This window comes from Coregonus clupeaformis, unplaced genomic scaffold (genome assembly GCF_020615455.1).
Source record: "Coregonus clupeaformis isolate EN_2021a unplaced genomic scaffold, ASM2061545v1 scaf0367, whole genome shotgun sequence".
NCBI lineage: Eukaryota > Metazoa > Chordata > Actinopteri > Salmoniformes > Salmonidae > Coregonus > Coregonus clupeaformis.
Window position 1 is genome coordinate 147,075 of NW_025533822.1, and position 27,154 is coordinate 174,228.

The 27,154-nt window shown below is 42.4% G+C and overlaps 3 pseudogenes; 1 reads left to right on the top strand and 2 right to left on the bottom strand.

Annotated features, from left to right (window-relative positions):
* Positions 1–1,744: 1,744 nt before the first annotated feature.
* LOC121549197 lies at positions 1,745–2,127 on the bottom strand (annotated as a pseudogene).
* Positions 2,128–17,094: 14,967 nt separating this feature from the next.
* On the bottom strand, positions 17,095–17,477 carry LOC121549196 (annotated as a pseudogene).
* Positions 17,478–21,487: 4,010 nt separating this feature from the next.
* LOC121549194 lies at positions 21,488–21,858 on the top strand (annotated as a pseudogene).
* Positions 21,859–27,154: the final 5,296 nt, after the last annotated feature.

Below are 27,154 nucleotides of genomic sequence, written 5' to 3' on the forward strand. Positions count from 1 at the left end.
ATGTTTGAAACATTATTAAATAAAGACAACATTTCTGTAAATTCATAACGTTTAATTAGCCATAATAAAGAAAATAAAGAAAAATAGGCTATCCGTTTATGGTTGTTGTGTGTTAAATTGCTGTCTTTTCGCACGAATTAAGTAGCACATAAATTAGTGTCTTTTCACACAGAAACGCACGAAATCTGCTGAAATACATTATGCTACCTGTGGTTTTCTCGAGCATGGTTATATGTCAGACATTTAAACGGCGACGGATAGGGGAAACTAAACCCCGTATTGAGTCAATACTGTCATCGATTGGTAAACATAATCCTTAACGTAAATATCCCAGGTTAGTACACAACGATTTTCCTTACAGTTAGTGAATAGATATATATATATATATATATTTTTTTATACTGGTCCCCCGTGGGAATCAAACCCACAACCCTGGCATAGCAAACGCCATGCTCTATCAACTGAGCTACATCCCTGCCGGCCATTCCCTTCCCTACCCTGGACGACGCTGGGCCAATTATGCACCGCTCATGAGTCTTCAGGTCGCGGCTGGCTGCAACAGAGCCTGGATTCAAACCAGGATCTCTAGTGGCACAGTTAGCACTGCAAAGCAGTGCCTTAGACCACTGCGCCACTCAGGAGCTACAGCGGTAAGGGAGGGAATGGCCGGCAGGGAGGTAGCTCAGTTGGTAGAGCATGGCGTTTGCAACGCCAGGGTTGTGGGTTCGATTCCCACGGGGGGCCAGTATGAAAAAAAAAGAATAATGTATGCACTAACTGTAAGTCGCTCTGGATAAGAGCGTCTGCTAAATAATGTAAAATGTAAATGTTGTTCTGTCACCGTGGAGTTACACACATACACAGGTTATGGGCTGCCTCATTCTAGTTCTGCCTGGTAAAAAAAAGTATAAACGTTTGGAAATGTGTGTTGCTTAGTTATTTATTATTATTATTTTATTTGATAAGTACTTGAATTTACCTGAATTATTTTAATTTAAGCTATTTTGTAATTCATTTTCATTTATTTTTATTAAAATGGATGAACTATAATTTGCCTAAAGATGATTATTTTGTATTTTTGTCTGTCTGATTGTTGTCTTGTGTTAAAAAATAAACTCAAGTATCTCAACAGTTACTCAGTACTTGAGTACTTTTTTACTCTTACTCAAGTAATTATTTGGATGACTACTTTTTACTTTTACTTGAGTCATATTATTCTGAAGTAACAGTATTTTTACTTGAGTACAATTTTTGGCTACTCTACCCACATAAGCCAAGCTTACCTCGCGCCAGAGAGACACATCCTCAACCTCTGACTCTGAATGCATTCAACCGTGCTGAATACAGCAACGCATGCGCGGAGCCTTCCTGATTTGGCCATGCGACTTTGACTATTGTAGATAATCCATTTGGATTGATGCCTTTTATTTCAACGCCTCAGGCAAGTAAAACGTGCAATAGGTAGATTTTAGACAGGTTAGTTAACAACATACATGGTGAGAAATGTAGACGTGCGCGTATATAATAATAATATGCCATTTAGCAGACGCTTTTATCCAAAGCGATTTACAGTCATGTGCGCATACTTGTTTACGTATGGGTGGTCCCAGGGATGGAACCCACTACCCTGGCGTTACAAGCGCCATGCTCTACCAATTGAGCTACAGAGGACCACTTATAAATAGATCAATTATGCCTTTTTGATGGAAATATTGAGGTGGGATTTTGGAGATCAGTTCATATTTTACGCGCGCTCTCTGCAAATAAGGCGGGCCAGCTCGATGTCCTAGGGCACGATATGCACCCTCTTTGCGTGGATGGCACACAGTTTGGTGTCCTCAAACAGACCGACCAGGTAAGCCTCGCTGGCCTACTGCAGGGCCATCACGGCGGAGCTCTGGAAGCGCAGGTCGGTCTTGAAGAACAGGGCGATTTTTCTCCCCAGGCGCTGGAAGGGCACATTGCGGATGAGCAGCTCAGTTGAGCTTTGGTAACGACGGATCTCTCTGAGACACGGTGCCGGGCCTGTAACGGGGAGGCTCTCCTGCGCGCAGCCTTGGCGGCGAGCTGCATCCTGTAGGCTTTGCCACGGGTGGATTTGCGAGCGGTTTGCTCTGTTCTGGCCATGGCGCTAGCTTCCTTCTTAGACAGTCGGAGTATAGCCTCGAAATGTCCATGTGAAATGTATAAAGCCGGCAGTGGCATCTGCTGATTGGACACCATCTCCCCACCACCCCGATTGGCCCGTTACGGAGGCCTCCTCTGTCCGCTATCGGAAGGGATGCTTTGCTTCTCTTTTTTTTTGACCGCGCACCCAAAACAGTACACTGCGCGCCCAAAACAATACACTGCGCTCCCATAAAACACACTGTACGCCAAAAAACAATACACTTTGCGTGCGCCCGCAATAATACACTGCGCGCCCAAAACAATAGATCACTGCCGGACTTTACACGCAATAATAGTCGCCAAAGTCAAGAGTGAAATCTTGTGTTATAATTTAATGCTAGCCTGCTATGGCAAACGAGGCCAATAGTACACTGCGCGGATGCAACTGCACACTGCGCGCAGGCAAAAGCACAATGTGCGCGCAAAAGTACACTGCCGGCCCTTTATGCGCAATAATAGTCGCTGAAGTCAAGAGTGAAATCTTGTGTTATAATTTAATGCTAGCCTGCTATGGCAAACGAGGCCAATAGTACACTGCGCGGATGCAACTGCACACTGCGCGCAGGCAAAAGCACAATGTGCGCGCAAAAGTACACTGCCGGCCCTTTATGCGCAATAATAGTCGCTGAAGTCAAGAGTGAAATCTTATGTTCTAATCTAATGCCAGCCTGCTATGGCAAACGATGCCAATAGTCCACTGCGCGCAGGCATTAGGACACTGCCGCGCGATAATATTCGCCAAGGTCAAGAGTGAAATCTTTTGTTCTAATCACCACATGTTCAGTAATGGCATTTCCCCCCTTTATTCAAATTACAACCTCTCACTTTCAGTTATTTGAAATGAAATAATCTCTCAAATATCACTATATCTAAAACAAGCCATAGAAAGTTGGTTGCAATTTCAATTAAATCATCCAGAAACGACAGAACAAACTCAAATACACTAATAGGAGAAAATATATATGTATTGATATTGTATGTTGTATAGCCTTACTTGTTGGTATCTCAGACGACCAGAACCTTAATAATAATCACCATACTTACTTCACATAGCACGGACATATAGTAGACTACTGACACTCACTCCTATGGAATGGGTATGGGGACTGGACACGCCGGGACCCAGACCCTACTGTTGTCGATCACACATATTAATGTCGTGTTCAGGGTGCTATCAGAGTTATCGGAAATACCTAGTTCCGACTGGGAAGTTTCACTTGAATGACCCTCCAAGTAGGAATTACAAGTGAGAAATAGTGAAAATGTTGTTGCCAATCTTATTGGTTTAAGAATTGTTCCGACTTCAAAACCAATTGAACACAATCATGTGGGAGTTACAACTTCCCATTTTCCACGAGAATGTGAAGTTGGCATAATACAGCATTCAAGTGCTAGTCGGTACCAAGAAACGGACATTTCTGACTTGCTAACTGGTTGAACGTGTTACAACAAGTGTATAATATGATTGACATAACCATAATAGAAAGGCCTTGGAAGTGCCATAAGTGAAAGCCGACATTTCATTATTTTTACATTAACCTCTTTAACATGTATTAAATGAATTATGAAGAAAATTGTGTAATTTAGACTCTACGAAATATGAAATGCATTATGAAGAAAATCGTGTACTGTTGCCTACACGGAAAAGGGGCCTTTCTGACCAAAAGTGCACCAGTATCCCAAAGTATTAAAGTATTAATCGAAATCAAGCATAGAAAACAGCGTTAACATTAATAAGGGTGGCAGGTAGCTTAGTGGGTAAGAGCGTTGTGCCAGTAACCGAAAGGTCGCTGGTTCTAGTCCCCGGGCCGACTAGGTGAAAAATCTGTCGATGTGCCCTTAAGCAACGCACTTAACCCTAAATGCTCCTGTAAGTCGCTCTGGATAAGAGCATCTGCTAAAATGTAAATGTAATTTTAAAAAAAATCCCACGTAAATGTGTGTATTTTCTCACAAATTATGTTCAGAAAATCTCAAACAGTACATAGGCATACAACTACAATGTTTGAAACATTATTAAATAAAGACAACATTTATGTATATTCACAACTATAATAAAGAAAAATAGGCTATCCGTTTATGCTTGTTGTGTGTAGCTTACTGGTTAAATTGGTGTCTTTTCGCACGAATTAAGTAGCACATAAATTCGTGTCTTTTCACACAGAAACGCACGAAATCTGCTGAAATACATTACGCTACCTGTGGCTTTCTCGAGCACGGTTATATGTCAGACATTTGAACGGCTACGGATAGCGGAAAGCAAACCCCGTATTGAGTCAATACTGTCATCTATTGGTAAACATAACCCTTAACGTAAATATCCCAGGTTAGTACACAACGATTTTCCTTGCATGTTTTGATAGGTCCTGCAGGACATCACCCCCTTCATCTTCCTGGAATAAAAAAATCACACACAAACACAGACATTCTTTCAATGTTGGGAACACATTTTACATAAACATTTAAATCAAGATGGATTACGAGATGCCCAGGCTGATGCGCAAAGGCAACTATGCCGAGCGTGTGGGTGCTGTCGCACCAGTCTACCTGGCTGCCGTGCTCGAGTGCCTGACTGCTGAGATCCTGGAGTTGGCCGGAGACATTGCCCGTGCAAACAAGAAGCCTCACATTACACTGATTAACTCTATAGTATTATCCCAGTTTACGGTCTTGCCTACACCTAGCGAACAGTTTTTTAATTGATATGAAAAATAAATATTCCATTTGATTTGGAACAGCAAGCCAGACAAAATTAAACGGGCCTATTTATAAAATGAATATCAATAGAGAGGACAGAATTGATTAAATATTTTAAGCTTGGACCTACCACTAAAAGCTTCAGTCATACAAAAGTTATACTTAAATCCGAACTGGTTCTCTAGAAATGTGTAAGACTGTCTCACCACGTTCAATAAATGGCATTTCCCCCCTTTATTCAGATTACAACCTCTCACTTTCAGTTATTTGAAATGAAATCAATTCTCAAATATCACTATATCTAAAACAAGCCATATAAAGTTGGATGCAATTTCAATTTAATCATCCAGAAACGACAGAACAAACTCAAATACACTAATAGAAAAATACATATGTCTTGATATTGGATAGCCTACTTGTTTGTATCTCAGACGACCAGAACCTTAATAATAATCACCATACTTACTTCACAAACAATAATTATACTAGCTGCCTGCACGTAGCACAGACATATCACTGTAAACCCGAATAAGTAAGCAGAACTTTAAGAAAGTGAGGCAATCCGTTGCCACAGTTCTTGAGTTCATAAACTCAAACATTTGAGTATATCATTGCTTATATATTTGGAGTTCATGATAAATGTAATTTTTAATTATAATTCAATTAAATTTACTGATTAAGCCAACTCAAACATTTTCAGTTTATGCTACTCAGAATATTTATTCATCTTTCTCATTGCAATATCTCAAGAGAACTTAATAATTTCAAGCATGAAAATGAAACATAAATATCCTGAGTTAACTTAACATTTATTCGTTTTTTCAATCAATCTTCTGATTACCCATAACTCAAAAACATAGACTTGTTACAACTCAAAATCATTTACCACCAAACTTAAAATATTTGTGGCAACTGATTGCCTTAAAAATAATAAGTACTCTTGACTTAAAGGTCAAACAAAAAAACATCATCTATTCAGATGTTTAGTATAAACTTTTCTTGCCCAGTCTTTTAGCAAAAAAATATGAAATAAAAAAACATTAATAAAAATAACAATTAACAAGTCTACTTCTGGGCATTTTGTTTATACTTTAAGATGAACTATGTAATAGTAGAACATATTCAAACTCAGAAAAGCTAAAATTACATTAAGAAAATATCATCATATCACAAATAGCTTATAAACTGTTAATACAACATTACCAGGACGGCATCAGCAAGTCTTGGGTGGTGACCAAACATTTGTTTAGAAAGATTATTTGCCCACACCTGTGCCTTTTAGCACAAAATGAAACAATCTATTTAATAATAATAGTAATATAACAATAATAGTAATACAAATAATTAAGAATTAAAAATATAATTAAATAAACAATTACAAAGGCACACTTTTGGCCATCTGGTTGTAAACTTGCAGTGCAGCAATATATAAACAAATTGCTTGTAAATTCTTCACAACTAAAACGGCTAAAATTTCAAAACGGTACATTAACATGTACAAAGGCAGTGTTTAGCCTTCCTTTGGCTATCTGGTTCAAATCTAGCAACTTCAGGGTGCACTGTATAGTTTTAGAAAATTAATTCAAACTCGAAAAGCAAAATTAATAATATTAATAAGACAATAAAAATTATTTAACCATTTCCATAACTGAATAAACATCCCATCCTCAGAAGAAAATAAAGTCCCTATAACACTGTTTCCAACTAGAAAGGTAGCTACTTTACTAAAGTAAAGTAGCCTGAAACTTTGAGGACAGTTTATTTATTTATGAAAATGTATCAATGAAGAGCTTTCCTTTCTGATAAAAATGTACTTCCCAAAGCTATATAGTACACCTTTTAAAAACAAAATGCCATAGTGTATAAATATGGAGGATATATTTATTTATAATTAAAATTGAAAGTCCAAAGAGAAAAAGAAGCATGATCAAATTAATAGTATTATTTTACTACGCTACTAGGAAAAATCATGCCATAATAAAATGTATGATGTAAAAGCTTAAAATGGAAATACTTCAATTAAAATCTAAAATATAATTGTTTTATTTTAGCCTTTCCCCTTTATAATTTTCAATTTGACATTTTATCTTTTGAATTTTACGTTTTACATTTGACATTGACATTTTCAGATTCACCTTTTACATTTTGATTTAAGCTTTTCATTTAGAAGTGACAGGTGTCAATTTAAATGAGGAGGCATGGCCCAACGGCTGGTGGGAGGGTCTGAAACGACTTCCAGCTGACAGTTGAAGCTTTGCATTTTAAATTTGACTTTTTAAATTTAATTATGGCATGATTTTTCCTAGTAGTGTAGTAAAATAATAATATTTTTAATTTGATCTCGCTTCGTTTTCCCTTTGGCCTTTCAATTTGAATTATGAATAAAAATATCCTCCATATATAAACACTTAATTCAACCCTGAATTTCAGTTTAACAACAATTAAATGTACATTAAAACGTACAAAGACAGTGTGTACTTTGTGCCATTTGGCTGAAAACCCGTTGAGTAGAGCAGCAACTTTAACATAAACAGTTGAACAGTATTCAACATGGACCTGACATGACATATTCTCATTATGGACTATGCTCTAACAGAGTGAGCCATCAGAATCCAAACACTCCTTTTTGGATCTTCAGTTACACATACAACATCAGCTCATTTTTAAGATTCTGCAGCTTGGGTGACAGGTTAGAGTCATCAAGACCAAGTAAGATTTTCTGTGTGAACTCAAAAGTGTTTGTCAGTCCCTTGGGATGGCTGAGATGTAGTGCATAAATCAGGCCGAACATTACCAGGAAGGCATCAGCAAGACTGGGGAGATTGACAACCGCATCACCCTCTAGGACGACAGAGACTCTCACTGGGTGGTAGTGAACTGGGCTTGTGGCATCATCACTGACTGTTGTAAGGAGGACCACTGATGCATCCCACAGGTCTGGCTCATCCATATCATCCTTTAAAAAATGAAAGGGAGAACATATACTAATCACATTTACTGAAACTATGGCTGTGGCAATTTTGATTACAGTTGGATGTAGGGGTGGAACGGTACATGTATTTGTATTGAACCGAAATGGTACGGGCGTCTCGGTACGGTACATGAATTTACACGGAGAATACACAGTATAAAAATAAATAAAACTTGAGTGCAAATTAATTAATGTAATGCGGAACTACTGTTAGACAAGCGGTTCTTTAGGGACACCTAATCTGTAGCCCTGCCCTTAGCTCTGAAGCTCCCGAGCCCCGCCTACATGTCGAGTCAGTCAGTCCAGTCCAAATGAAGAGTCCACATGAAGCGAACTAGTCCCTTCCAAATACAACCAAACACGGACGTAGCTGTATCCCTTCTCGCCTCGACCACAAATGGCCTCCAGGCCCGTTTGATTCGCTGTTTGCTCCGGTATTAGCTGTTAGCTTCGCCGTTAGCGTGTGAAGCTAACACCAAAACTCACATCATCCCCTGTCACCTGCAGCTGGCCTTCTGTAACGACGAGGACCCAACATCCGGGCGGTGCTACTCCCCAAGAAGACCGAGAATGCCGTCAAAGCCAAGTAAATTCACTACTGCGGCTTCAACTTGACTACTCAACCCCCAAAGGCTATTTAAGTGCCAACCAATTGAATGGGTGTATACACAAAGAACCAGACACCTGGATAGTTCCCGTTGAGGTTCCCCCCGGAAGAGAAATTGTTTCTGACTGCAACAGTGAGCCCTACAACATCTTAATTATATCAACCCCCCCTCCACTAAGCACCCCAGTTATTTTAGGGACACATATCACTTCTTAGAAAATATCAAACACATAGCTGTTCCCTCCCAAACATATACACATATATACAGTATCTCACAAAAGTGAGTACACCCCTCACATTTTTGTAAATATTTGAGTATATCTTTTCATGTGACAACACTGAAGAAATGACACTTTGCTACATTGTAGAGTAGTGAATGTACAGCTTGAATAACAGTGTACCTTTGCTGTCCCCTCAAAATAACTCAACACACAGCCATTAATGTCTAAACCGCTGGCAACAAAAGTGAGTACACCCCTAAGTGAAAATGTTCACTCGTTAGTGTTACAAGGTCTCAGGTGTGAATGGGGAGCAGGTGTGTTAAAATGTGGTGTCATCGCTCTCACACTCCCTCATACTGGTCACTGGAAGTTCAACATGGCACCTCATGGCAAAGAACTTTGAGGATCTGAAAAAAAGAATTGTTGCTCTACATAAAGATGGCCTGGGCTATAAGAAGATTGCCAAGACCCTGAAACTGAGCTGCAGCACGGTGGCCAAGACCATACAGCGGTTTAACAGGACAGGTTCCACTCAGAACAGGCCTCACCATGGTCGACCAAAGAAGTTGAGTGAACGTGCTCAGCGTCATATCCAGAGGTTGTCTTTGGGAAATAGACGTATGAGTGCTGCCAGCATTGCTGCAGCGGTTGAAGGGGTCGGGGTCAGCCTGTCAGTGCTCAGACCATACACTGCACCAAATTGGTCTGCATGGCTGTCGTCCCAGAAGGAAGCCTCTTCTAAAGATGATGCACAAGAAAGACCGCAAACAGTTTGCTGAAGACAAGCAGACTAAGGACATGGATTACTGGAACCATGTCCTGTGGTCTGATGAGACCAAGATAAACTTATTTGGTTCAGATAGTGTCAAGCGTGTGTGGCGGCAACCAGGTGAGGAGTACAAAGACAAGTGTCTTGCCTACAGTCAAACATGGTGGTGGGAGTGTCATGGTCTGGGGCTGCATGAGTGCTGCCGGCACTGGGGAGCTACAGTTCATTGAGGGAACCATTACTGCCAACATGTACTGTGACATACTGAAGCAGAGCATGATCCCCTCCCTTCGGAGACTGAGCCGCAGGGCAGTATTCCAACATGATAACGACCCCAAACACACCTCAAAGACGACCACTGCCTTGCTAAAGAAGCTGAGGGTAAAGGTGATGGACTGGCCAAGCATGTCTCCAGACCTAAACCCTATTGAGTATCTGTGGGGCATCCTCAAACGGAAGGTGAAGGAGTGCAAGGTCTCTAACATCCACCAGCTCCGTGATGTCGTCATGGCGGAGTGGAAGAGGACTCCAGTGGCAACCTGTGAAGCTCTGGTGAACTCCATGCCCAAGAGGGTTAAGGCAGTGCTGGAAAATGATGGTGGCCACACAAAATATTGACACTTTGGGCCCAATTTGGACATTTTCACTTAGGGGTGTACTCACTTTTGTTGCCAGCGATTTAGACATTAATGGCTGTGTGTTGTGTTATTTTGAGGGGACAGCAAATTTACACTGTTATACAAGCTGTACACTCAATACTTTACATTGTAGCAAAGTGTAATTTCTTCAGTGATGTCGCATGAAAAGATATACTCAAATATTTACAAAAATGTGAGGGGTGTACTCACTTTTGTGAGATACTGTGTGTGTGTGTGTGTGTGTGTGTGTATATATATATATATATATATATATATATATACACACACACACACAGTGGGGGAAAAAAAATATTTAGTCAGCCACCAACTGTGCAAGTTCTCCCACTTAAAAAGATGAGAGAGGCCTGTAATTTTCATCATAGGTCAACTATGACAGAGAAAATTAGAAGGAAAAAAAATCCAGAAAATCACATTGTAGGATTTTTAATGAATTTATTTGCAAATTATGGTGGAAAATAAGTATTTGGTCAATAACAAAAGTTACTCAATACTTTGTTATATACCCTTTGTTGGCAATGACACAGGTCAAACGTTTTCTGTAAGTCTTCACAAGGTTTTCACACACTGTTGCTGGTATTTTGGCCCATTCCTCCATGCAGATCTCCTGTAGAGCAGTGATGTTTTGGGGCTGTCGCTGGGCAACACGGACTTTCAACTCCCTCCAAAGATTTTCTATGGGGTTGAGATCTGGAGACTGGCTAGGCCACTCCAGGACCTTGAAATGCTTCTTACGAAGCCACTCCTTTGTTGCCCGGGCGGTGTGTTTGGGATCATTGTCATGCTGAAAGACCCAGCCACGTTTCATCTTCAATGCCCTTGCTGATGGAAGGAGGTTTTCACTCAAAATCTCACGATACATGGCCCCATTCATTCTTTCCTTTACACGGATCAGTCGTCCTGGTCCCTTTGCAGAAAAACAGCCCCAAAGCATGATGTTTCCACCCCCATGCTTCACAGTAGGTATGGTGTTCTTTGGATGCAACTCAGCATTCTTTGTCCTCCAAACACGACAAGTTGAGTTTTTACCAAAAAGTTATATTTTGGTTTCATCTGACCATATGACATTCTCCCAATCCTCTTCTGGATCATCCAAATGCACTCTAGCAAACTTCAGACGGGCCTGGACATGTACTGGCTTAAGCAGGGGGACACGTCTGGCACTGCAGGATTTGAGTCCCCGGCGGCGTAGTGTGTTACTGATGGTAGGCTTTGTTACTTTGGTCCCAGCTCTCTGCAGGTCATTCACTAGGTCCCCCGTGTGGTTCTGGGATTTTTGCTCACCGTTCTTGTGATCAGTTTGACCCCACGGGGTGAGATCTTGCGTGGAGCCCCAGATCGAGGGAGATTATCAGTGGTCTTGTATGTCTTCCATTTCATAATAATTGCTCCCACAGTTGATTTCTTCAAACCAAGCTGCTTACCTATTGCAGATTCAGTCTTCCCAGCCTGGTGCAGGTCTACAATTTTGTTTCTGGTTCCTTTGACAGCTCTTTGGTCTTGGCCATAGTGGAGTTTGGAGTGTGACTGTTTTGAGGTTGTGGACAGGTGTCTTTTATACTGATAACAAGTTCAAACAGGTGCCATTAATACAGGTAACGAGTGGAGGACAGGGGAGCCTCTTAAAGAAGAAGTTACAGGTCTGTGAGAGCCAGAAATCTTGCTTGTTTGTAGGTGACCAAATACTTATTTTCCACCATAATTTGCAAATAAATTCATAAAAAATCCTACAATGTGATTTTCTGGAAACAAATTTCTCAATTTGTCTGTCATAGTTGACGTGTATGATGAAAATTACAGATTTTTTTTTATCCACAGAGGGTTCTCCCCAACAAACTGGCAAAGTACACAGACTTACTAGAGAACCACAGAAAGCGTAAGTCCTCCTCTTCCAGTGATACTCTTGTGAAAAATGCAAAAATCACAGCCTTCGCTGCCGCAGGACGGGTAACACAAGCAACGCTTGACAAGCTGGTGCTACATTTTGTATGTGAGGCCAACCAACCATTTTCTGTGGTTGAGACGCCATCCTTCAAGACTTTGATAGAAACCTTGCAACCTCAAACAGTAATGACAAGGAAAACGTTATGCACAAGAATACAAGAAGCTGCAAAACACAAGAAGAGCATAATCATCAAAAAGCTGAGTGCTGTGAACTATGTTGCTACCACAACAGACTGCTGGTCTGCCAGACAACGTAGCTACTTAGGTGTCACCTGTCACTGGATAGACAACACCTCACTGGAGAGGCACTCCGCTGCATTGGCTTGTAGACCTGTCAAAGGCTCGCACACGTTTGATGTCCGTGCTGCTGCATTAGAGGAAATACATTCTGAGTACCACATCAGGGAAAAAGTGACCATGGCGACAACAGACAGTGGCTCAAACTTCCTGAAGGCCTTTCGATTATATGGTGAGGAGAAAAAGGAGGAAGCCATCAATGTACAAGAGGAGAGTGACTCCACCCTTGATGATGCAACAGAAGATCAGAGTGAGTCAGAGGTGGAGTGTCAAGATGTGTCTGCTATTCTGGATGACAACACAGGCCTTGAGTACCAACTTCCAAGGCACCAAAAGTGTGCATGCCATCTCCTCAATCTTATATCCACAGTTGATGCCACTGCTGCAGGAGGAGCTGCAAACGAAACCTACAAGAGGCTGTCTCGGACTGCTTTTGCAAAGTGTCATGCTCTTTGGAATAAAACCAGCAGGTCAACCATGGCTCATGAAACAGTGGAACGTGAATGCAAGCTGCTGTTTCTCCGACCCAATCAGACACGCTGGAGCTCCCTGTTCCTCGCTGTAGAAATGATTGTGCGCATTCACCGAGAGCAAGGAGAACAAGCAATTCGCAATGTCTGCACAGCATTAAAGATAAAGATGTAAGTTGACAAAATGTATATTTTGTTTTAAAAGAATAATAAAAAATAAATAAGCCTTGCTGATTAATGGGTGATTCCACTTGTCTCAAGTAACTAAGTTTTCTTTGCATGGTGGTGTGACAATTGTGGATGACTTGAATGAAATCATTTAACTAATTTATTTTATTTTTATTTATTTGTGCATTTAACATGTACAATGCATAATAAACACATTGTACCAGAAATAGCTATAAGTAATTTTTTTATCGTTACATCTTTTATAGGTTCAATCCAGCTGAAATTGGGTTTTTGGTCGAGTATGCTGCTGTGATGAAGCCTGTTGCCATGGTCCTTAATATCCTCCAAGGGGAATCATCTGTGCATATGGGCCTCCTGCTGCCAACACCTTACCAGTTGCGGGACAAGCTGAAGAGGTTGGAGTCAACTTGCAAAATGTGTACACCTCTTGTTCACGCCCTGCAGCAAGGGATCCAGAAACGTTTTGGAGACGTCATGAAAGAGCCTGAGCTGATTGCAGCAGCAATACTCCTACCAAGATTCAGAACATCCTGGACCACAGAGGAGAACATCTTAAATGCTGGTAAATATAATTGTTTATCAATTCAAATGTGAACCAGTAGACATTGACCTATATAACTCTGTATAATATTACTGTAATTTAGGATTATAGTGTGTCAGTGACAAACCACAGGGTGGCAATATAGTTAGAAGCTCAGGTAGCTTTTAATGTCAAACATCAGCAGCTTGACAGCCTATACAGTAGAAGGGTAAGAATAATGTGCAGACTTAATTCGTTTGAAAAACGATTTATCTTGCCCTAAAACCCACAGGCCTTGACTACATCAGAAATCACCTCAACACCGACTTGGATGATGTCACCAGCGCAAACAGCGGCCTCTCTGATGAAGACGACTTCTTTGCATCCATGGAGTTGGGAAAATCACAAGTAGGAGAGCTGGAGAGGTACCTTTCATGTCTGTCCCCTGCAGGTATGGATCTACTCCACACCTTTCCTCGCATCAAGAAGCTGTCACTCAAAGTCAACACAGGTCTTCCTGCATCTGCAGCCTGTGAGAGACTTTTCAGTCATGCAGGACTCCTGTTCACTGCTAAACGATCACAGCTTCACAGCAAGAACCTTGAGAGCCAGCTACTGTTGAAGCTTAATAGTGACATCACTGAGCGATTCTTTGGTGAAATAGTTTGTTTCTGCATGTTTTGACACACACAAACTCCCAGTGGGGCCTTCAATATAAAAGGGTTTTCATGTTACTGTGCCAAAGAGTTCCTGGAGTGTTGACTGAAGTCAACCAGTCAAAGGGCCAGTGTCAGCCTAAAGGTTAGAATATTGCCAAATCTGTTGTCTGTCTGTGGGAGTCTAGATGGGGGAAGCTGCTCCTCTCTCAGCTGCTTTTGAGCAAAGCGTGTAATCCCCTTAACTGTGTAATGGTTGTGCTAGAGAGCACAGAGCTATTAATGTATAACTCCATTGTAAAGACACATCATACATGCTTTATGCTGCTTATCTTGGGGGGGTTACAAGCGCCGTAGCTCAGCTGGTAGAGCACGGCGCTTGTAACGCCAAGGTAGTGGGTTCGATCCCCGGGACCACCCATACACAAAAAAAAATGTATACACGCATGACTGTAAGTCGCTTTGGATAAAAGCGTCTGCTAAATGGCATATTATTATTATTATTATTATTAAGTGTGACTTTTTTTTTGCTGACTTTTCTTGTTAGATATTGGAGCTGGAAGTAAACATAATGCCCCATCTACAACTACATCACTCTCCTCTGATGCCTTTTAGAGAACATGCATTCAGCTTAATTTGTGTTCTGGGATACTAGGCCTGCAATATTGTTTTATTTGGCCATCTATCATGGACTGGTGCTTTTTCAGTTGATGTGTATTGCTGCTCTTTTCCTCTGCTCAGTGAGATGTGCAGTGTGGCCTAATCACAGATCAGAGTATTAATTTCTAGGCACACAGAAAAAGGGCTGTTGCTTGCCATGCAATACAAAGGTACTGAGTAGGCCTAATCAACACCTATTGATTATTTTATGTTGACCGCTTCCTTCTGGTGTGCAGTTTTCTGTTCAGCATACCTGGTATGAAATGTTTGTGTTTCCTTCTGTTGTTCTGTCACTGTGGAGACACACACATACACAGTTTATGAGAGTTTATGGGCTGCCTCATTCTAGTTCTGCCTGGTAAAAAATAGTATAAAGGTTTGGAAATGTGTGTTACTTGTGCTTATTTTTTTATTATTATTATTTTATTTGATAAGTACTTGAATTTACGGAATTATTTTAATTTAAGCTATTTTGTAATTCATTTTAATTTATTTTATTGTTGGATGAACTATAATTTGCCTAAAGATGATTATTTTGTATTTTTGTCTGTCTGATTGTTGCCTTGTGTTAAAAAATAAACTCAAGTAACTCAACAGTTACTCAGTACTTGAGTAGTTTTTTCACCAAGTACTTTTTTTACTCTTACTCAAGTAATTATTTGGATGACTACTTTTACTTTTACTTGAGTCATATTTGTTATATCTAGCCTAGCTGTAGAAGAACGGACATCTGCACAGTTTCACATTGTACATCACTCTGTCGTTTAATGACATGTGCCACACATTCTGACAACCCATTCATCCGTAAAGCAGCACACTGTCGTAAACCATAACAACGTACAGTACGACGTACAGCACGTCGTACCATACATAACATTTCCCCCCCTTTCCAAAACCAGGGACTGGTACCATATATAAAATGTCCATAGGGCAAGAACCTAGAGTGATACCTGTAAGAAATAAACATTAACCCTTAAACGGATGGACTCTCCAAACTAGCCAGTTCAGTCCATTAACCTGGAGGTTGACTAAGACACCTAACGGAGCCTAAGAATGAAAAGAGGTTAGGTAGTCCCTCAGATAAGCAGGGCGAGTTCGTGCCCGCATAGGCCTTTCTTCATCCGCCACCGCTTGTGGATCTGGCCCTTGGGGAGCCCACAGAGGCTGGGGCTCGGGTGGTAGTGGTGGAGGAGGTCCATCCGGTGGCGTCTCTGGCCTGCATGTCTGTTTTGTGTGCCTTTGTGTTCCTCGAGGGGCAGGGACTTTTCTGAGGCGGCTGACGTGCCAGCGTGATCCATTGCTCATCATGAAATATGGCGGGCCCCAGTTGTCGACTGACCTGCAAGGGGTCCGACCTGAATGAGGGCATTTTGTTGCACTGCTGAGGCCGTCGGGCTCGGACCCAGTCTGACACTTGGATGATCGACAACTTCGAGCTAGTAGCAGGGGCCGAACGACACACTCACTTTCGCAAAGTGATTGTATTTTGAACAGTTCTTGCATATTTTCCCACGGGCTGGGCAGTTTGAAGCCCTTGAATTGTGAGAGCTAGCCCCACAGTTGCCACAGCTACTTCTGTTGGTTTGTCTGTGTGCCTGCTGCACGGGCATGCCGGTGTCTGTGTCCATGCAGCTATCGACGTGGGAGGGCGTGCGCAGCGCGTGATCGTTGTAGTGCGCCTGCTCGGGCTGAAGCTGCTGTGTGAGAATGGCTGGGGGCCGAGTGTATGCTGCAGAGCTGTCTGTTAGCATTGAAGAGCATTCCAACGCCGCTTCAACCTGGAGTGCTATTTAATAGCTCCATCTAGTTGTAAATTATCCGATTCCAAAAGCAGTTTCTCCCATGTCTTTTCACATAACGTCCCCTCTATCAACTGATCCCTGATGATCTCGTCCTGAAGTGTCCCGTAGTTACAAGAGCTAGCCAAATCCCTCAGATTTTCCACGTAGCTTTGAATGGACTCACCCGGCCGTTGGTGTCTCTTCCGTAGCTGGTAGCGTCGCTCTTTCCCGGCGAAGTGGTTGGAAATGTAGACGTGCGCGTATATAATAATAATATGCCATTTAGCAGACGCTTTTATCCAAAGCGATTTACAGTCATGTGCGCATACATGTTTACGTATGGGTGGTCCCAGGGATGGAGCCCACTACCCTGGCGTTACAAGCGCCATGCTCTAGCAATTGAGCTACAGAGGACCACGTATAAATAGATCAATTGTGCCTTTTTGATGGAAATATTGAGGTGGGATTTTGGAGATCAGTTCATAATTTACGCGCGCTCTCTGCAAATAAGGCGGGCCAGCTCGATGTCCTAGGGCACGATATGCACCCTCTTTGCGTGGATGGCACACAGTTTGGTGTCCTCAAACAGACCGACCAGGTAAGCCTCGCTGGCCTCCTGCAGGGCCATCACGGCGGAGCTCTGGAAGCGCAGGTCGGTCTTGAAGAACAGGGCGATTTTTCTCCCCATGCGCTGGAAGGGCACATTGCGGATGAGCAGCTCAGTGGAGCTTTGGTAACGACGGATCTCTCTGAGACACGGTGCCGGGCCTGTAACGGGGAGGCTCTCCTGCGCGCAGCCATGGCGGCGAGCTGCATCCTGTAGGCTTTGCCACGGGTGGATTTGCGAGCGGTTTGCTTGGTTCTGGCCATGGCGCTAGCTTCCTTCTTAGACAGTCGGAGTATAGCCTCGAAATGCCCATGTGAAATGTATAAAGCCGGCAGTGGCATCTGCTGATTGGACACCATCTCCCCACCACCCCGATTGGCCCGTTACGGAGGCCTCCTCTGGCGGCTATCGGAAGGGATGCTTTGCTTCTCTTTTTTTTTGACCGCGCACCCAAAACAGTACACTGCGCGCCCAAAACAATACACTGCGCGCCCATAAAACACACTGTACGCCAAAAAACAATACACTTTGCGTGCGCCCGCAATAATACACTGCGCGCCCAAAACAATAGATCACTGCCGGCCTTTACACGCAATAATTGTCGCCAAAGTCAAGAGTGAAATATTGTGTTATAATTTAATGCTAGCCTGCTATGGCAAACGAGGCCAATAGTACACTGCGCGGATGCAACTGCACACTGCGCGCAGGCAAAAGCACATTGTGCGCGCAAAAGTACACTGCCGGCCTTTTATGCGCAATAATAGTCGCTGAAGTCAAGAGTGAAATCTTATGTTCTAATCTAATGCCAGCCTGCTATGGCAAACGATGCCAATAGTCCACTGCGCGCAGGCATTAGGACACTGCCGGGCGATAATATTCGCCAAAGTCAAGAGTGAAATATTTTGTTCTAATCACCACATGTTCAGTAATGGCATTTCCCCCCTTTATTCAAATTCCAACCTCTCACTTTCAGTTATTTGAAATGAAATAATCTCTCAAATATCACTATATCTAAAACAAGCCATAGAAAGTTGGTTGCAATTTCAATTAAATCATCCAGAAACGACAGAACAAACTCAAATACACTAATAGGAGAAAATATATATTTATTGATATTGTATGTTGTATAGCCTTACTTGTTGGTATCTCAGACGACCAGAACCTTAATAATAATCACCATACTTACTTCACATAGCACGGACATATAGTAGACTACTGACACTCACTCCTATGGAATGGGTATGGGGACTGGACACGCCGGGACCCAGACCCTACTGTTGTCGATCACACATATTAATGTCGTGTTCTGGGTGCTATCAGAGTTATCGGAAATACCTAGTTCCTACTGGGAAGTTTCACTTGAATGACCCTCCAAGTAGGAATTACAAGTGAGAAATAGTGAAAATGTTGTTGCCAATCTTATTGGTTTAAGAATTGTTCCGACTTCAAAACCACTTGAACACAATCATGTGGGAGTTACAACTTCCCATTTTCCACGAGAATGTGAAGTTGGCATAATACAGCATTCAAGTGCTAGTCGGTACTAGGAAACGGACATTTCTGACTTGCTAACTGGTTTAACGCGTTACAATAGCCTAAGTATATAATATGATTGACATAACCACAATAGAAAGGCCTTGGAAGCCGACATGTTTCATTATTTTTACATTAACCTCTTTAACATGTATTAAATGAATAATGAAGAAATTTGTGTAATTTAGACTCTACGAAATATGAAATGCATTATGAAGAAAATCGTGTACTGTTGCCTACACGGAAAAGGGGCCTTTCTGACCAAAAGTGCACCAGTATCCCAAAGTATTAATCGAAATCAAGCATAGAAAACAGCGTTAGCATTAATAAAACAATTTTTCCCACGAAATAACTTGCACGTAAATGTGTGTATTTTCTCACAAATGATGTTCAGAAAATCTCAAACAGTACATAGGCATACAACTACAATGTTTGAAACATTATTAAATAAAGACAACATTTCTGTATATTCATAACGTTCAATTAGCCATAATAAAGAAAATAAAGAAAAATAGGCTATCCGTTTATGGTTGTTGTGTGTTGAATTGGTGTCTTTTCGCACGAATTTAGTAGCACATAAATTTGTGTCTTTTCACACAGAAACGCACGAAATCTGCTGAAAAACATTATGCTACCTGTGGTTTTCTCGAGCACGGTTATATGTCAGACATTTAAAAGGCGACGGATAGGGGAAAGCAAACCCCGTATTGAGTCAATACTGTCATCCATTGGTAAACATAATCCTTAACGTAAATTTCCCAGGTTAGTACACAACGATTTTCCTTACAGTTAGTGAATACATATATATTTTTTATAATGGCCACCCGTGGGAATCAAACCCACAACCCTGGCGTTGCAAACGCCATGCTCTATCAACTGAGCTACATCCCTGCCGGCCATTCCCTTCCCTACCCTGTACGAATTGTGAACCGCTCATGAGTCTCCAGGTCGCGGCAGGCTGCAACAGAGCCTGGATTCGAACCAGGATCTCTAGTGGCACAGTTAGCACTGCAAAGCAGTGCCTTAGACCACTGCGCCACTCAGGAGCTACAGCGGTAGGGGAGGGAATGGCCGGCAGGGAGGTAGCTCAGTTGGTAGAGCATGGCGTTTGCAACGCCAGGGTTGTGGGTTCGATTCCCACGGGGGGCCAGTATGAAAAAAAAGAAGAATAATGTATACACTAACTGTAAGTCGCTCTGGATAAGAGTGTCTCCTAAATCATGTAAAATGTAAATGTTGTTCAATCACCGTGGAATTACACACATACACAGTTTATGGGCTGCCTCATTCTAGTTCTGCCTAGTAAAAAAAAGTATAAACGTTTGGAAATGTGTGTTACTTGTGCTTAGTTATTTATTATTATTATTTTATTTGATAAGTACTTGAATTTACCTGAATTATTTTAATTTAAGCTATTTTGTAATTCATTTTCATTTATTTAATTAATTGGATGAACTATAATTTGCCTAAAGATGATTATTTTGTATTTTTGTCTGTCTGATTGTTGTCTTGTGTTAAAAAATAAACTCAAGTAACTCAACAGTTACTCAGTACTTGAGTAGTTTTTTCACCAAGTACTTTTTTTACTCTTACTCAAGTAATTATTTGGATGACTACATTTTACTTTTACTTGAGTCATATTATTCTGAAGTAAAAGTATTTTTACTTGAGTACAATTTTTGCCTACTCTACCCACCTCTGTATGTACAGTGGGGAGAACAAGTATTTGATATACTGCCGATTTTGCAGGTTTTCCTACTTACAGAGCATGTAGAGGTTAGTACACAACGATTTTCCTTACATGTTGTGCTAGGTCCTGCAGGACATCACCCCCTTCATCTTGCTGGAAAAAAAATAACACAAACACAGACATTCTTTCAATGTTGGGAACAAATTTTACATGAACATTTAAATCAAGATGGATTACGAGATGCCCAGCCTGATGCGCAAAGGCAACTATGCCGAGCGTGTGGGCGCTGTCGCACCAGTCTACCTGGCTGCCGTGCTCGAGTGCCTGACTGCTGAGATCCTGGAGTTGGTCGGAGACATTGCCCGTGCAAACAAGAAGCCTCACATCATTCCCCATTACCTACTCCCCAAGAAGACCGTCAAAGCCAAGTAAATTCGCTACTGCGGCTTCAACTTGACAACTCAACCTCCAAAGGCTATTTTAAGAGCCAACCAATTGAGTGGGTGTATACACAATTATGTCGACTATTTCTTACATACATTGCACTATATCATGTTCCCACATGAGGCCATGAATGAACAATAACACCTACTAGGCCTCGTTTGCCATAGCAGGCAAGCATTAGATTAGAACACAAGATTTCACTCTGGACTTTGGAGACTAATATTCCGCATAAAGGGCCGTCAGTGTGCTGTTGCGCGCGCACAGTGTGCTTTTGCCGGTGCGCAGTGTGTAGTTGTGTGCAGGCAGTGTACAATTGGCCTCGTTTGCCATAACAGGCTAGCATTAAAATACAACACAAGATTTCACTCTTGACTTTGACAACTATTATTGCGCGCAAAGGGCCAGCAGTGTGCTATTGTACGCACGCGCTTAGTGGACTATTGTTTTGGGCGCCCAGTGTATTGTGTTGGGCGCGCGGTCCTAAAAAAAAGAAGCAAAGCATCCCTTCCGATAGCCGACAGAGGAGGCCTCCGTAACGGGCCAATCGGGGTGGTGGGGAGATGGTGTCCAATCAGCAGATGCCACTGCCGGCTTTATACATTTCACATGGGCATTTCGAGGCTGTACTCCGACTGCAAATCCACCCTTGGCAAAGCCTACAGGAAGCAGCTCAACGCCAAGTCTGTGCGCAGGAGCGCCTCCCAGTTACAGGCCCGGCACCGTGTCTCAGAGAGATCCGTTGTTACCAAAGGGCCACTGAGCTGCTCATCCGCATTGTGCCCTTCCAGCGCCTGTGGAGAAAAATCGCCGACCTGCGCTTCCAGAGCTCCACTGTGATGGCCCTGCAGGAGGCTAGCGAGACTTACCTGGTCGGTCTGTTCGAGGACACCAAACTGTGTGCCATCCACGCAAAGAGGGTGACCATCGTGTCCTAGGACATCCAGCTGGCCCGCCTTATTTGCAGAGAACGCGCGTAAATTATGACTTGATCTCCAAAATCCCACCTCCATATTTCCATCAAAAAGGCACAATTGATATATTTATTCGTGGTCCTCTGTAGCTAAATTGGTAGAGCATGGCGCTTGTAACGCCAGGGTAGTGGGTTCGATCCCCGGGACGTAAAAATGTATGCGCACATGACTGTATGTCGCTTTGGATAAAAGCGTCTGTTAAATGGCTTATTATATACGCGCACCTCTACATTTCTCACCATGTATGTTGTTAACTAACCCGTCTAAAAGCTACGTATTGCACATTTTACTTGCCTGAGGCGTTGAAATAAAAGGCACCTGCTGGACCAGAAGTCATGTGGCCAACACTCTGCTTAAAATCATTAAGAGCTATAAGGAGTCCATCAACTAACTGGTCAGTCAAGTCATATAGGGAGGGATTTCATGGCCACCTGCTGGAGCAGAAGTAATGTTTGCCAACAATGGCCTTAAAATCATTAGGAGCTATAAGGAATAAGTCAACTCATCATTCAAGTAATATAGGGAGGGATCTTAGCACCACCTGCTGGATCAGAAGTACTCTTCACCGTAGGCTCAGAGAGCCATCATCTCTCACCCGGTGCAATTTTCATAAGTATGTGGTAAAAAAAAATACAACAACAGCTCATCATATAGGCAGTGGTTTCAAAACTCTAAGCACATGTTCAAGTAGAGCACACCAAATCATACAGGTACTTGTTCACCACACTGAATCAGTGTTTAATCTAGAAATACATGCTTCGCATTGCAATACATGTTCTTGTAAAGTCATTGCTTTCCACAATGCAATGCTCACATCACTTTCCGTGTGATATTGTTGTTCATTTGTTCAAATGTATTTGACTATGACCTAATCCGACTGCACTGAATTCATAATCACTTCACGGTTTGGTGTTAACCTACCGATTTTCAACTGCTTTGCCTACTGCAGATTAGGAACACTGTCATGAAAATGTATGGTTGGGAAGTCTAAAATGAGGGTAACTCCCCTTAAGGTAAATGTCTGTGTCTGAGTGGCAAAAAAACAACAATGTTTTATAACATATTAGATATGTGCATACTGGCTGTTCTTAGGCAAACGCATTTAGAAGGGAAAGAAGTGGAACCAATTAATACTTTTCTTGCTCTTCAATCAAAACAAAACCTTCACAAAGTGGTGCGTTTTGCCCCAAAATGACCCCTGAGCATTAGTGTGTTCTCATTTGTCAGTAATTGACCCTGACATACTCCCTTTAAATTGTAATATTTTACTCAAATATATCCTGTAATGTACTACTATTATGATGATGACTATTATGATTTTACTTCACGGTAAGTAGAGCAAAATGCTGATATTGACAAGATCAGAGACTCGTTCGTTCCTTTTTTCAAATTCCCCGACAGTAGATGGCGCTGATGAGCGCCACTGAACCATATGCGCTGCACCCCGTAGTTAGTGACAGAAGAAGAGATACTATTGCTGCGAAAGACAACAGGAGTTGAAACGGTCACTACCTCAAGAAGTCTGATAATAAGCTGAGCTGAGACTAGGTATGTAACAATGAAATGTCGTCCAATTGAGTACTCACTCTCTTAAACTTTAAATCTTGAAATACATTATTTGTTTGTGCGTGTGAACATGATTTAGTGTGGTGAATGTATTCCAAAGAATTTAACATAAATACAGGAAATGATGCGCAAAAATCAGCCGCTTTTGCAAGTCAAATCTATGCTGGACAAATGTGCATTATCGTAATGACAGTTTTTTGATTACATGTTTTGTCTGCGCATTTGTTGGGTCGTATGTGACGGATGGTTAGCGAGCTCTCGTTTGGCCATGTGTTACTAGCTAACGTAGCCTAGACTAGCTAGCTAGCTAACTTGTAGCTAATTTCCCCCTAACCTCTGACACTCTCTAGCGGTTGGAGGACTAAATCACCTCGAGCTCAACATTTTAAAATGGAACTGGAAAATAATGGTACGTTTTGCTGCTAACGACACCCTTCTAACTAGCTGACCACCGATTTTAAGTGCAATTTGTGTAAGTGAAGTTAGGTTTTGAGTGTTTTGAAAAAAGTGATATGTACACATTTTGTGGAACACGCTGCATATTGTAAAATTCGACTGCGCGACAGACCACACATCATTTAATATCCAACTTTTTACCTCTGAAATATAGCTAACGGATTTTCTAATGTTACTAGCTTAGTTGCTAAATGTTGATAGAACTGCTAAGACAGCAAAAAGGAAAGAAATTGTAAGCGTTAGATAATACATATCACGAAAACAGTAGAATGTTGTCAAGCTTTATCATATCAAAATTGGGAGTCCTCTGACGGAGGCCTTTTGCACAATCTGCAAAAATGTATTTGGAACTTTGAACCATTAACTTTTTGACACCTATCACTGTTGGTTATGTTTCATCTTACAACAGCTACATAGAGGTAGTATTTAGTCAAATTGTACAATGTATGCATCAATATTAAACTAATTGGGACACTAATTTTCATTACAGATAACATCAAACAAAAAACGTGGGTACACTTTCAGTTATTGTGAAAACTTTCATCACCTTTCAATGCCTTAGCTCTGAAATGTAAATGTTTATACATATTCAGATATCTTTCTAAAATGTGTATAGTATGCCAAGTTATTTATCTACATGTATTAACACCACAGCACGGAGAAAGTCAAGAGGAAGCAGTGGAGTGAGGTGGACATGTTCCATGCCATGGAGGACTGCGGGGCAGGGATGGCTATTCGCCAGGCTGCCAAGGTTAGGCATCTTTTGTTTTTAGGAGATTACCAGGTGACCCGTGGTTGTTGCAGTGGACCACCCACATTGCTTGCACCAGAGGATGAAAATTATCTGGTGCAGTACTGTATCTACTGCGCCAGCCATGGGTTCCCCTTCACCAGACAGAGGCTGATGAAATACGCCGACAAAATATGCAGGTATTTGGTGTTCTCTGTATTTATGTATGTAGACTGGTGGACTGACTGTTCTCAATGTGTGTGATGTAAATGTGGATGTGTATGATGATGCCAAAACAAACATTTTCATCCTGGATGGACAATTACAGTGGGGGAAAAAAGTATTTAGTCAGCCACCAATTGTGCAAGTTCTCCCACTTAAAAAGATGAGAGGCCTGTCATTTTCATCATAGGTACACGTCAACTATGACAGACAAATTGAGATTTTTTTTCTCCAGAAAATCACATTGTAGGATTTTTAATGAATTTATTTGCAAATTATGGTGGAAAATAAGTATTTGGTTCTTGTATTTCTGGTTCTCACAGACCTGTAACTTCTTCTTTAAGAGGCTCCTCTGTCCTCCACTCGTTACCTGTATTAATGGCACCTGTTTGAACTTGTTATCAGTATAAAAGACACCTGTCCACAACCTCAAACAGTCACACTCCAAACTCCACTATGGCCAAGACCAAAGAGCTGTCAAAGGACACCAGAAACAAAATTGTAGACCTGCACCAGGCTGGGAAGACTGAATCTGCAATAGGTAAGCAGCTTGTTTTGAAGAAATCAACTGTGGGAGCAATTATTAGGAAATGGAAGACATAGAAGACCACTGATAATCTCCCTCGATCTGGGGCTCCACGCAAGATCTCACCCCGTGGGGTCAAAATGATCACAAGAACGGTGAGCAAAAATCCCAGAACCACACGGGGGGACCTAGTGAATGACCTGCAGAGAGCTGGGACCAAAGTAACAAAGCCTACCATCAGTAACACACTACGCCGCCAGGGACTCAAATCCTGCAGTGCCAGATGTGTCCCCACCTTGTGAAGACTTACAGAAAACTTTTGACCTGTGTCATTGCCAACAAAGGGTATATAAAAGTATTGAGTAACTTTTGTAATTGACCAAATACTTTTTTTCCACCATAATTTGCAAATAAATTCATTAAAAATCCTACAATGTGATTTTCAGGATTTTTTTTCTCATTTTGTCTGTCATAGTTGACGTGTACCTATGATGAAAATTACAGGCCTCTCATCTTTTTAAGTGGGAGAACTTGCACAAATGGTGGCTGACTAAACACTTTTTCCCCCCACTGTATATATTCTATTCTATTGTAGGTTTCGGCACCCAGGGGAAACAATCCCGCCACTGGGGAAGCGGTGGTGGGAAATGTTCAGGAGGAGGCACATGATCCTGAGCATGAGGAGGCCGGACACCCAGGACAGGGTGAGTGCAGAGTGTGCCACACGTCCGACGATGGACACCTTCTTCGCTTCTTATGAGAAGCACTTGGAGGAGAGTGGGTTGAAGGAGAAACCCAGACAAATCTATAACTGCGATGAGTCTGGGTTTCGTAGCGACCAGAGCAGGCACAAAGTGCTGGCTCCCCGGGGCGCAAAACACGTGTACCAGCAGGCTCCTGGGACCAAGGAGCACATCACAGTGCTGGCCTGCTTCAACGCAGCTGGGGAGGACGTTTCCCGGTGGCCACTACACACTGGTAGCCCCCCCCCCAAGCCTTGGCTAGCAGTGGCTACATTGACAGGGACCTGTTCAGGAAGTGGTTTCTGCACTTCTTTAAGCATGCAGTGAAGGAGCGCCCTCTCCTTCTCCTCTTCAATGGGCACAAGAGCCACATGGACCCGGAGGTGCTCGCGGTGGCACTAAGGGAAGGGGTTATACTTCTTTGTCTTCCACCACACTGCACCCATGTCCTGCAGCCGCTGGACGTGGCACACTTTGGTCCTTTAAAGGCTGAGTTCTCCAAGGTAGCTGGAGACCTTAGCCATTTTGACCACTCCTACATGGTAAACAAATCAGAATTTGCCAGAGTATTCCGCTACCCGTACCAGCGATGCAAGGACATGCGCTATGTGGTGGAAGGGTTTAAGAAGTGTGGCCTCTTCCCTTTTTGACCCTTCAGCCATTGAAGGGTCCCGTTTAATGTTGTCTCGGTCCCTACTGAGTCCCACCACCGCCTCTCCTGGATCCAGCAGCACTGTGCCATCCATCAGCGCCTCCTCCCCAGCGACCACAGGAGGACCCTCAGCCCCATCTCCAGTCCCAGTCCCTGCTCCAGTCCCAGGCCTAGCTCTAGAAGAGCACCCCCTAATAGAGGGTGGGCTGATAGCGAAGGACCTGGGGCACATCCTTACTGTCCTGAAGTATCGGCTGGACCGATACAGAAGAGTCCCTGTGGTCGCCACGTGCCTCACCGGGGAGGAATACACGCGCCAGTGGCAGGAGAGGGGTGAGAAGGAGAGGGCAGAGGAGAAAGAGCGTCGGGCAGCCCTCAGAACACAGAGGGCACAGGAGAGGGCTGCC